This window comes from Hemiscyllium ocellatum, chromosome 13, assembly GCF_020745735.1.
Source record: "Hemiscyllium ocellatum isolate sHemOce1 chromosome 13, sHemOce1.pat.X.cur, whole genome shotgun sequence".
Taxonomy (NCBI): domain Eukaryota; kingdom Metazoa; phylum Chordata; class Chondrichthyes; order Orectolobiformes; family Hemiscylliidae; genus Hemiscyllium; species Hemiscyllium ocellatum.
In genome coordinates this window covers 73153144-73162559 of record NC_083413.1, presented here as the reverse complement: position 1 = coordinate 73162559, position 9416 = coordinate 73153144, and positions in this window count along the sequence as shown.

Here is a 9416-nt window from a genome sequence, read left to right as displayed (position 1 = left end):
TTTGTTCAACAACATTCCCTAGGACCCTACCATTAAATGTATAAGTCCTGCTAAGATTTGCTTTCCCAAAATGCAGCACCTCACATTTATCTGAATTAAACTCCATCTGCCACTTCTCAGCACATTTGACCATCTGGTCCAGATCCTGTTGTAATCTGAGGTAACTCTCTTCACTGTCCACTACACCTCCAATTTTGGTGTCATCAGCAAACTTACTAACTGTACCTCTTATGCTCACATCCAAATCACTTATATAAATGACAAAAAGTAGAGGGCCCAACACCAATCCTTGTGGCACTCCACTGGTCACAGGCTTCCAGTCTGAGAAACAGCCCTCCACCACCACCCTCTGTCTTCTACCTTTGAGCCAGTTCTTATCCAAATGGCTAGTTCTCCCTGTATTCCATGAGATCTAACCTTGCTCACCAGTGTCCCATGGGGAACCTTGTCGAACGCCTTACTGAAGTCCATATAGATCACATCTACTGCTCTGTCCTCATTAACCTTCTTTGTTACTTCTTCGAAAAACTCAATCAAGTTTGTGAGACATGATTTTCCACGCACAAAGCCATGTTGACTATCCCGAATCAGTCCTTGCCTTTCCAAATACATGTACATCCTGTCCCTCAGGATTCCCTCCGACAACTTGCCCACCTCCAAGGTCAGGTTTACCAGTCTATAGTTCCCTGGCTTGTCTTTACCACCCTTCTTAAATAGTGGCACCACGTTTGCCAACCTCCAGTCTTCTGGCACCTCACCTGTGACTATCAATGATACAAATATCTCAGCAAGAGGCCCAGCAATCACTTCTGTAGCTTCCCACAGAGTTCTCAGGTACACCTGATCAGGTCCTGGGGATTTATCCACCTTTAACCATTTCAAGACATCCAGCACTTCCTCCTCTGTAATCTGGACATTTTGCAAGATGTCATCATCTATTTCCCTACAGTCTATATCTTCCATATCCTTTTCCACAGTAAATACTGATACAAAATATTCATTTAGTATCTCCCCCATTTTCTGTGGCTCCACACAAAGGGCGCCTTGCTGATCTTTGAGGGGCCCTATTCTCTCCCTAGTTACCCTTTTGTCCTTAATATATTTGTAAAACCCCTTTGGATTCTCCTTAATTCTAAGGGCCTGTACTGCGCTGTAATGTTCTATTTGCCAAAGCTATCTCATGCCCCCATTTTGACCTTCTGATTTCCCCCTTAAGTATACCCCTACTTTCTTTATACCCTTCTGAGGATTCACTCGATCTATCCTGTCTATACCTGACATATGCTTCCTTCTTTTTCTTAACCAAACTCTCAATTTCTTTAGTCATCCAGTATTCCCTATACCTACCAGCCTTCCCTTTCACTTTGACAGGAATATACTTTCTCTGGATTCTTGTTATTTCATTTCTGAAGGCTTCCCATTTTCCAGCCATTCCTTTACCTGCGAACATCCGCATCCAATCAGCTTTTGAAAGTTCTTACCTAATACCGTCAAAATTGGCCTTTCTCCAATTTAGAACTTCAACTTTTAGACCTGGTCTATCCTTTTCCATCACTATTTTGAAACGAATAGAATTATGGTCACTGGCCCAAAAGTGCTCCCCCACTGATACCTCAGTCACCTCCCCTGCCTTATTTCCCAAGAGTAGGTTGAGTTTTGCACCTTCTCTAGGAGGTACATCCACATACTGAAAGAAAATTGTCTTGTACACACTTAACAAATTCCTCGCCATCTAAACCTTTAACACTATGGCAGTCCCAGTCGATGTTTGGAAAGTTAAAATAACTACCCCATTTTTCTTACAGATAGCTGAAATCTCCTTACAAGTTTGTTTTTCAATTTCTCTCTGACTACATTCTCCAAAGCTGAAATGAAAGAAAAGTTCAGGGATTCATGAAGTTGATAAAAAGTGGTTTTTGCTAATCTAATCTCCGTTCTATGGCGCTTCGGAGCCCAAAGATCCACTTGCAGCATGTTCTACCACACTGCAAACACTAACTGTCTACTTCTGTTTCAATCTATTAAGGAGCACTGAGCTGAAAAACTTGCCAGATATTGACAACAATACTGCGTCTCTGCAGTTTCAGTCACCAAGGTTGCCAGTCCACAATAAAGAAGCTTTATAAATCAAAGTTATCTTGTTGTTGATAATTTTTCCACTACTTGCATGTCTTTTGTTTGCCTAAGCACTATTCTCTGAATTATGCGAACTCTGGAAATGCCAGCTCCAAAAAAAGGACCAAAACCAATCACAGTATTTCTGCTGTAGTCTGATTAAAGCCTTGTATAGTTTTAGCAAAGCATCTTTATTTTTATTGTTATACTCCATTGTCTTTGAAAAAAGGCCATTTGCTTTCCCTTTACATAGTGAACTTGGATTGGTAGTTTTCTGAGACCGATGCACAAGGACTCCCAAATCCCTCTAGTCCACAGCTTTGTGCAGTCGTTCCCCATTTAAATAACATTCAGCTCCTCTATTCTTCCTGCCAAAGAGAATGACCACACATTTCCCCACTTTATGTTCCATCTGTCAAGTTTCTGGCCATTTGATTCACCTGTATTCCTCAGCAGATTGTGCGTGTCATCCTTACCACTTGTCTTCTCATCTATTTTGTGTCATCTACAAATTTGGCTCCAATAATTCACTTTCCTTATCCATGCCATCAATCTATGTTGTAAATTATTGTGTCCCCAGCACTGATAACATGGTATCCCACAAGTTTCCCTCCTGAAAAAAAACCCTTATTCCAATGCTATGTCTTCTTTGTTAACCAATCTTTGATTCATGCTAATATATATTTCATGCTAATTTTGTTTTCGTTTCAGCAGCAAGGAAGAGCAGGAGCGTCGGCCAGGAGGCTGCCGGGAATGTGAATCCCTGATTTAAAATCTTACCTTGAGCACTGGGGGCCTCCGTTTTTGTTTCAGCAGCAGGCAGAGTGGGAGCGTGGGGCTGATGGGAAGGTGAATCCCTGATTTAGAAACTTCCCTCATGAATAAGTGGAGCACACGCTGAGCAGGAGCAGACACAGGACTGCTGAGGAAGTGAAATCATATATTTGGGTGGTTGCATTACTCAAAACATTACCTACATAGTCTCTCCCTCCCATCCTTCTTGTCTAAACAAAGAAAGGTTCTGTGTACCAGATTGATAAGGTAACTAGTTTTTTAAAAAATCTTTATTTTTCTACAGTCTCTTTGGGAATTTAGAATAGTGGGAGTGGTGGTTATGGCTCCTCCTGCAGAACGTGGGAGGTAAGAGTCACCACTTGTGTCCCTGCTGGCTTCATCTGCGGGAAGTGCACCCACATCCAGCTCCAAATTCCAAAACCGCTTTTGGGAACTGGAACTGGAGCTGGATGTACTTTGGATTATTTAGAGGGCAGAGGGGGCTGTTGAGAGGAGTTACTGGGAGGTACTCACACCTCAGGTACAAGAAAAAGGTAGATGGGTTACTGTCAGGAGATGGAAAGGCAACCGACAGGCAGTGCAGGATCCCCTGTGGTCATTCCACTCAATAACAAGTATACCATTTTGGATACTGTTGGGGAGGATGACTTACCGGGGTAAGCCATGGGGTACAGGTCTCTGGCACAGAGTCTGTCCCTGTTGTTCAGAGGGAAGGGGGGAGAGGAGCAGTGTCAGTCATTGGGGCTCCATAGTTAGAAGAACAGATAGGAGGTCCTATGGGAACAAGAGACTCACGGTTGGTTAGTTGCCTCTCAGGGTTCATGATGTCATGGATCGTGTATTCGGGATCCTTGAGAGAGAGCAGCCCCAAGTTGTGATCCACGTAGGCACTGATGACATAGGTAGGAAAAGGGATGAGGATTTCAGGCAGAAATTCAGCGTGTAGGGTGGAAGCTTAGAGCTAGAACAAAGAAAGTTGTTATCTCTGGTCTGTTGCCCGTGCCATGTGCTAGTGAGGCAGGGAATAGGGAAAGAGACGAGTTGAACACATGGCGACAGGGATGGTACTGGAGGGCGTATTTCAGATACCAGAATAATTGGGGCTCATTCTGGGGTAGGTGGGACCTCTATAAACAGAATGGTCTACATCTGAACTGGAGGGGTACCAATATCCTGGGGGGGGAAGATTTGCTAATGTTCTTCAGGAGAGTTTAAACTAATTCAGCACAGGGATGGGAACCTAAAATGTAGTTCCAGTGACCAGGAGATTGAGAGTAGTGAGTTCAGAATTGAGGTTTCAAGGTCACAAGAGTTCATCAACAAGCAGGAAGGTGGTTTGAAGTGCATCTACTTCAATGTTGTGGCCATTTTGGAGACAATGGATAGAGCAGGGACAGGAATGGTTGTTGCAGGTTCTGGGATTTAGATGTTACAGTAACAACAGGGAAGGTGGTAAGAGAGCGGGAGGTATGGCATTGTTAGTCAAGGACAGTATTACGGTGGCATAAAGGATGTTTGAGGACTTGTTTACTGGGGTGGTATGGACTGAGATTAGAAACAGGGAAGGAGAGGTCACCTTGTTGGGAATTTTTGATAGGTCTCCGAATAATTCCAGAGATGTTGAGGAAAGGACAGCAAAGATAATCCTGGGTAGGAGTGAGAGGAACAGGGTAGTTGTTATGACGGTCTTGGACTTTCCAAATATTGACTGTAAATACTATAGTTCGAGTACTTTAGATGTGTCAGTTTTTGTCCAATGTGTGCAGGAAGGTTTCCTGACACAGTATGTAGACAGGCCAACAAGAGGGGAGGTCATTTTGGATTTGTACTGGGTAATGCACCAGGCCAGATATTAGATTTGCAAGTAGGTGAGCACTTTGGTGATAGTGATCACAATTCGGTTAGATTTACTTTAGCGATGAAAAGAGAGAGGTATATACCACAGGGCAAGAGTTATAGCTAGGGGAAAGGCAATTATGACAAGATTAGGCAAGATTTAGGATGAATTGGATGGGGAAGGAAACTGCAGGGGATGGGCACAATTGAAACGTGGAGCTTACTCAAGAAATAGCTGTGTCCTTGGTAAGTATGCACCTGTCAGGCAGGGACGAAGTGGTCGAGCGAGGGAGCCATGATTTACAAAAGTTGAATTTCTTGTCAAGAGGCAGAGGAAAGCTCACGTTAGGATGAGACGAGATGGCTCAGTTATGGTGCTTGAGAGTTACAAGTTAGCCAGGAAAGACCTAAAGAAGAGCTATGAAAACCAGGAGGGGACAAGATAAGTCACTGGCAGATCGGATCAAGGAAAACCACAAAGTTTTCTGTAAGCATATCAGGAATAAAAGAATGATGAGAGAAAGATTAGAGCGAATCAAGAATAGCAGTGGGAAGGGATTTATCCCAGGATTCTCTGGGAAGCCAGGGACGAGATTGCCAAGCCTTTGGCTTTGATCATTATGTCGTCATTGTCTACAGGAATAGTGCCAGAAGACTGGAAAATAGCAAATTTTGTCCCCTTGTTCAAGAAGGGGAGTAGAGACAGCCCTGGTAAGTATAGACCAGTGAGCCTTACTTTGGTTATGGGTAAAGTGTTGGAAAAGATTATAAGAAATAGGATTTACTAGAGAGGAATAAGTTGATTCGGGATACTCAACACAGTTTTGTGAAGGGTAGGTCATGCCTCACAAACCTTATTGGATTCTTTGGGAAAGTGACCAAACAGGTGGTTGAGGGTAAAGCAGTTGATGTAGTGCATATAAATTTCAGGAAGGCATTTGATAAGTTTCCCCACAGTAGGCTATTGAACAATATACAGAAGCATGGGAGTGAGAGTGATTTAGTGGTTTGGATCAGAAATTGGCGAGCTGAAAGAAGACAGAGGGTGGTGGTTGATGGAAAATGTTCATCCTGGACTTCAGTTACTCATGGTATACTGCAAAGATCTGTTTTGGGTCCACTTCTGTTTTGTTATGAATGACCTAGATGAGGGCATAGAAGGATGGGCTAGTAAATTTGCAAATGACACTAAGGTTGGTGGAATCATGGACAGTGCTAAAGGATGTTGCAGGTTACAGAGGTACATAGATAAGCTGCAGAGCTGGGCTGAATGGCAAATGGCGTTTAATGTGGAAAGGTGTGAAGTGATTCACATTGGAAGGAGCAATAGGAATGAAGAGTACTGAGCTTACGATAAGATTCTTGGTAGTGTAGATGAGTAAAGAGATCTCGGTGTCCATGTATGCAGATCCCTGAAATTTGCTACCCAGGTTAAGAAGGGATATGGTGTGCTAGCTTTTATTGATCGAGGGATTATGTTTCAGAGCCACGAGGTCACGCTGCAGCTCTACAAAGCTCTGTGCAGTCACAATGTGTAGCTCCTGTCACCGCATTATAGGAAGGATGTGGAAGCTTTGGAAAAGGTTCAGAGGAGATTTACGAGAATGTTGCCTGGTATGGAGGGAAGGTCTTATGAGGAAAGGCAGAGGCTATTTACATTAGAGAGAAGATTAAGAGGTGACTTAATTGAGACATATAACATAATCAGAGGGTTAGATAAGGTGGACAGTGAGAGCCTTTTTCCTCAGATGGTGATCACTAGCACAAGGGGTCATAGCTTTAAATTGAGAGGTGATAGATATCAGACAGATGTCAGAGATTGTTTCTTTACTCAGAGAGGAGTAGAGGTGTAGAATGCACTGCCTGCAACTGTAGTAGGCTCACCAACTTTAGGGGCATTTAAATGGTAATTGGATAAACACATGGATGAAAATGGAATAGTGTAGGATAGATGGGCTTCAGATTGGTTCCATAAGTTGGCACAACATCGAGGGCAGAAGGACCTGTTCTGCACTGTAATGTTCTATGTTCTATACTAATTCCAACACTATTGACTGTTATGTTAAGTAACCTAATGTATGGAGCCTTATAAAACATCTTCTAAAAGCCAAACATATTACAGCTGCTGCTATCATGTTTGTTACCTTGTCAAAGAATTCTAATAAACTTGTCAGCCATTATTTCCCATTCATGAAACCAAACTAGCTCTGCTTGATCACATTATATCTTTTCAAATATTCTACTATTATATCCTTTATAACACTGTAACATTTTGCCAATTACAGGCTCTAAGCCAACTGCCTTCTCACTACCTTGTTTTTTATTTGTCTCCCATCTTTAAATAAAACTGCCACATTGGCAGTTTTCCAACCTTCTGGAACATTTTTAGAATTTAAGGATTTCTGGAAGATTACTACTAGCACATCCACTGTCTCTGTAGTTACTTCCTTTAAAATCCTACGATGCATCTCATTAGATCTAGTTCAGTTTAGGAAATCTGGTCAGTGTGGATGAGTTCAATGACAACCCTTGGTCCATTATTTCCATTGACCTTCCCTCACACCTCTTCTCTCATAATAGTTATTGTATTCATTTCCTCTCCTCCTTGATTATTTAGTAATTTTGAAATGCTCTTAGCGTCCACTACTGCGAAGACAGATGCTGAGTATTCATTCAACTCCTTGACCATTTCCTGGTTCCCCTTTATTATTTTCCTAGCCTCATTCTCTAAGGGGTCTATGTTCAGTTTGGCTTTTGTTTTTCTTTTTATATGTTTCAAGAAGCTCTTGCTGTCTCTCTTGATGTTACTCTCAAGTTTACCCCAAAATTTATTTCCTTCCTTTTCTTTTGGTCATCTTTTGTTGGTTTTTAAATAGTTGATTACCACTAATCTTTGCTATGTTGTATGTTTTCCCTTTCAATTTGATGCTATCCTTAACATTTCTAGTTTACAATGTTTGGCTTATCCCCTTCCTAGAATCTTGCTTCCTCACTAGAATGTATTAGCATCTGCCGTTGATCCTCAACTATCTTTGCTGCTAAGTTCCTATCCCTGTCCACTCTAGTCAGCTCTGCCCTCATTTAAGCTCAGCAGAGTTGTTTCTAACCCAAATATAAAAGAAAGAACTGTGGATACTGACTATCTGATTTAAAAACAGAAATTGCTGAAGAAAAACACATCTGCCAGCATCTGTGGAGAGAAAGCAGAGTTAATGTTAACTCAAAACAGTAACTCTCCTTCTATCTCCACAGGTGCTGCCAGACCTGCTGAATTTCTTTGGCAGTTTCTGTTTTCTCGTCCAACCCAAGCTCCTCCTTCTCAAACTACAACTATGTTCCACCATTTTATGGCCACTGTTTCCGAGGGGATCTTGTCCTCTGACATATATTAAATTTGCCTCATCACCAGACTCAAAATAGCTGGATTGGTTCCACAATATATGGTTCTAGGAAATTGTTCCAGAATGACTCTGTGAAGTTTTCCTTTGTCAATCTATCCCTTTGTACATGCAGATTAAAGTCATCCATAATCCATGTACTACAGTTGTTACATGCCCTCATCACCCAGCAATTTATTCTCTGTCCTACTATTAATTAGGGGGCTTATAGGCCACTTCCAACACCTTCTTTACGCTATCTTCCTGTTGACAACTCTCTTGATTATGGAAAGTTCTTGCACTTTCATCTCTAAACTCAAGTCTTTATTTCAGTTTATTGATCATTGAAATTTTTATATATCATAACCCACTGACTGAGAGTTCAAAACTCGATGGCATATTTCTAAGGTGAGAGGAGAAAAATTTAGAAGGGACCCGAGGGACAACTTTTTCTCACAGAGGGTAGTTTATATGTGGAATGAACTGCCAGAAGAAGTGGTAGATGCAGGTACAGTTACAATATTCAAAAGATATTTGTACAGGTGTATGACTAGGAAAGGTTCAGAGGAATATGGGCCAAACACATGCAATGGGACTAGTTCAATTTGGGAAACTTGGTTGGCATGGACGAGTTGGACTAAAGAGTCTGTTTCCATGCTGTATGACTCTATAAAAATCTTATTTTAAATGCACCATATGATTTCCAACTCACTTTCCCACCTATTCAACTCAAGTCTATCATTCATTTTTTTTGGTTTGCTTCTTACCTGTTTCCTTTATCATGTCTTCTGTTAAACCCTTTTCCAATCAACATTGCACCCAAGCTCTCTATTTCAATCTTTGCTCCCTTTCTTTGTGAATCTGTTTTACTATCTTAATAAACCGCATTACATCCTCCAACTCTATTTACCTAGATTTTGATCCTTCACCAGTGACTTGCCTTTGATTTTGTTTATGCTTCTGTTGCACCACTTTAACACAAAAGGTCTCTTTTCAATTTCCCGTTCTTAAATCAACATACCTAATTTGCATGGTCTGGGAGGCCCAAAACAAAGGAGATTGCACAATGGTAAGATATTCAATTACTTTGACAAGTTCTGATTTGGGTAGTTCCTCAAGGAGTGACTCCTTCACTGTACCTAATATGTAATTGCTGATTGATCAGGAATTTTTATTGATAAAAATTCCTGATCAATGGAGCAGTCTTCCCCATAGATGGGCTCCAGGAAAGAATCCAATGTTCTCAAATGGAGTGGAATATTCCACAGATTGCATTATTGCCCAACATTATGC